This window comes from Cebus imitator, unplaced genomic scaffold (assembly GCF_001604975.1).
Source record: "Cebus imitator isolate Cc_AM_T3 unplaced genomic scaffold, Cebus_imitator-1.0 Scaffold1161, whole genome shotgun sequence".
Classification (NCBI taxonomy): Eukaryota; Metazoa; Chordata; class Mammalia; order Primates; family Cebidae; genus Cebus; species Cebus imitator.
Genome location: NW_016108476.1, coordinates 28,851 through 31,531, shown reverse-complemented (window position 1 = coordinate 31,531; position 2,681 = coordinate 28,851). Strand labels below are relative to the sequence as shown.

General features: G+C 46.2%; 1 pseudogene; it reads left to right on the top strand.

Annotated features, from left to right (window-relative positions):
• Positions 1–1,066: 1,066 nt before the first annotated feature.
• Positions 1,067–2,349, top strand: LOC108298879 (annotated as a pseudogene).
• Positions 2,350–2,681: the final 332 nt, after the last annotated feature.

The window sequence follows — 2,681 nt, the reverse complement described above, 5'->3', positions numbered from 1 at the left end:
GTACAAATATATAGTGTGTATGTACATATACACAACATATATGTATATACAAACACATACATATGCACACACACAATCAACAACACTATTTTAAAAAATTTCTGGTACTTGGGTCAAAGTTGGAGCCAAATTCTAAAAGGTTGTAGGCCTTTATGCATTACAGACATGTCATTAATTGAATTTTTATTTATGGAATGTAATATATCTTGTTATGTAATATGTGTTTCTTTTATTTTTTTCTCGTTTCTTTTTTTGTTATTATTATTATATATATATATACATATATATATATAATGTGCATGTCTTAAGTGTTTTTGTTGGAATTAAATAAAGGAGAAATATGGATGATGAAAGAAATAAAGAAGAAAAAACGTGAAAATCAACCTAAAATTTTCTATAAATCTGTGAGACAGGCACTTTGTAAAGGCATTAAATGTAACATTTACCTATATGTAATCTCACTGTAATTTTTTGTTTTGTTTTGTTTGAGATGGAGTCTCACTTTATCACCCAGGCTGGCCTACAGTGGCATTAGTTGGGCTCATTGCATCCTCTGCATCCCAGGTTCAAGCAATTCTCCTGCCTCAGCCTCTTGAGTGGCTGGGATTACAGGCAAGTGCCGCTACACCTAGGTAATTTTTGCATTTTTAGTAGAGATGGGGTTTTACCATGCTGGCCAAGCCCTTCCCCACATGGTGCTGGGATTACAGGCGTGAGCCACCATGCCTGGCCTAATCTCACTGTAACTTTACTCCCAGTTTGTGAATGTATAGATGAGGTAACCGAAAAGCAAAGAGATCATTATTTTAACCAATGACATTCTATTATCATAGCAAACTCAGTAGTTTAATTTGTCAGTCCTTGTGCTTTTTAAACCAAATAATACCACCTTTAACTCTGAGTGTCGTGAAGTCAAAAATGAACCTTTCATCTCTGTATCCCACACAAGGAAGGCAAGACTTAAAAAAGAGTAGGTGCTGAATAAATTTAAGAACATTTCAGGAAGTGGTGCTGCTGTCACCTCCTGGCACTCCCTCCACGACTCCTAGGTCCCTCAGCCGCCACCATGTCTGCCTCGGCTGTCTTCATTCTCAATGTCAAGGGCAAGTCCCTGATCAGCCGCAACTACAAGGGTGATGTGCCCTTGAGCAAGATCGAGCACTTCATGCCTCTGCTGGTGCAGTGGGAGGAGGAGGGCGGCCTGACTCTGCTGCTGAGCTAGGGTGAGGTCTGCTTCCTATGGATCAAACACAGCAGCCTCTACTTGGTGGCCACCACATTGAAGAATGCCAGTGCCTCCCGGGTGTACACCTTCCTGTATAAGACAATAGAGATGTTCTGTGAATACTTCGAGGAGCTGGAGGAGGAGAGCATCTGGGACAACTTTGTCATCATCTACGAGCTGCTGGATGAGCTGATGGACTTCGGCTTCCCGCAGAGTACCGACAGCAAGATCCTGCAGGACTACATCAGTCAGCAGAGCAACAAGCTGAAGACGGGCAAAGGGGGTGCCACCCACTTTCACCAACACTGTGTCCTGGTGCTCTGAGAGTATCAAGTATAAGAACAAGGTCTTCATTGATGTCATAGAGTTGTCAACCTGCTGGTCAGTGCGAATGGCAGTGTCCTGCTGAGCGAGACTGTGGGTACCATCAAGCTCAAGGTGTTTCTATCAGGAATGCCAGAGCTGTGGCTGGGCCTCAATGACTGCGTGCTTTTCGAGCTCACTGGCCTTTCAGGGAGCAAGAACAAATCGATAGAGCTGGAAGATGTAAAATTCCACCAGCGCGTGTGGCTCTCATGCTTTGACAATGACTACACCATCCCCTTCATCCTGCCTGATGGTGACTTTAAGTTCATATCATACCTCCTTAGCACCCAGGTGAAGCTACAGATCTGGATTGAGTCTATCATTGAGAAGTTCTCCCAGAGCCAGGTGGAGATCATGGTCAAGGCCAAGGGGCAGTTTAAAAAACAGTCAGTGGTCACCGGTGTGGAGATACCTGTGACTGTGCCCAGCGATGCCAACTCCCCCAGATTCAAGACCACTGTGGGCAGCACCAAGTATGTGCCAGAGAAAAATGTCTTGATTTGGAGTATTAATTCTTTTCCTGGGGCAAGAAGTACTCATTGTGGGTTCCTTTTGGCTTCCCCGGCTTGGGGAGGGGGGGGTTGGGGGGCCGGTCCCCAATCGGGGTCCAGTTTGAGATCCCCTACTTCACCGTCTCTGGGATCCAGGTCTGATACATGAAGATCATTGAGAAAAGTGGTTACCAGGCCCTGCCTTGGGTTTGCTACATCACCCAGAGTGGCGATTACCAACTTCATATCAGCTAGAAGGGAGAAGAGAAGGGGCTTGAACAGGAGGCTTCCCCACAGCCCTGCTGCAGATTTTAGGAGGGAAGGTGTGGACTTTGCATGTCTGTGTGCGGGCAGGCCTGGACTTGGCAGTTTCTTGCTCCCAGCACCGGCCCCTGCCTCACCTCTTCCTTACTCCGTAGGCTGGGAGAGAAACTCTCCCTGCTTCCCTCACCCTTGGAGCTTTCCCCGTCCCCCTGATTTTATAAGAAGAAATAGAAAAGGAGCTTAAAGTCCCCCTCCCAAGTGCCTTTTTGCAGTGAGCTGCCTCAGCGGGTGTTTCAGGTCCCTCCTCCTTCACATCTGCTGAGCCCAGAGGCCCT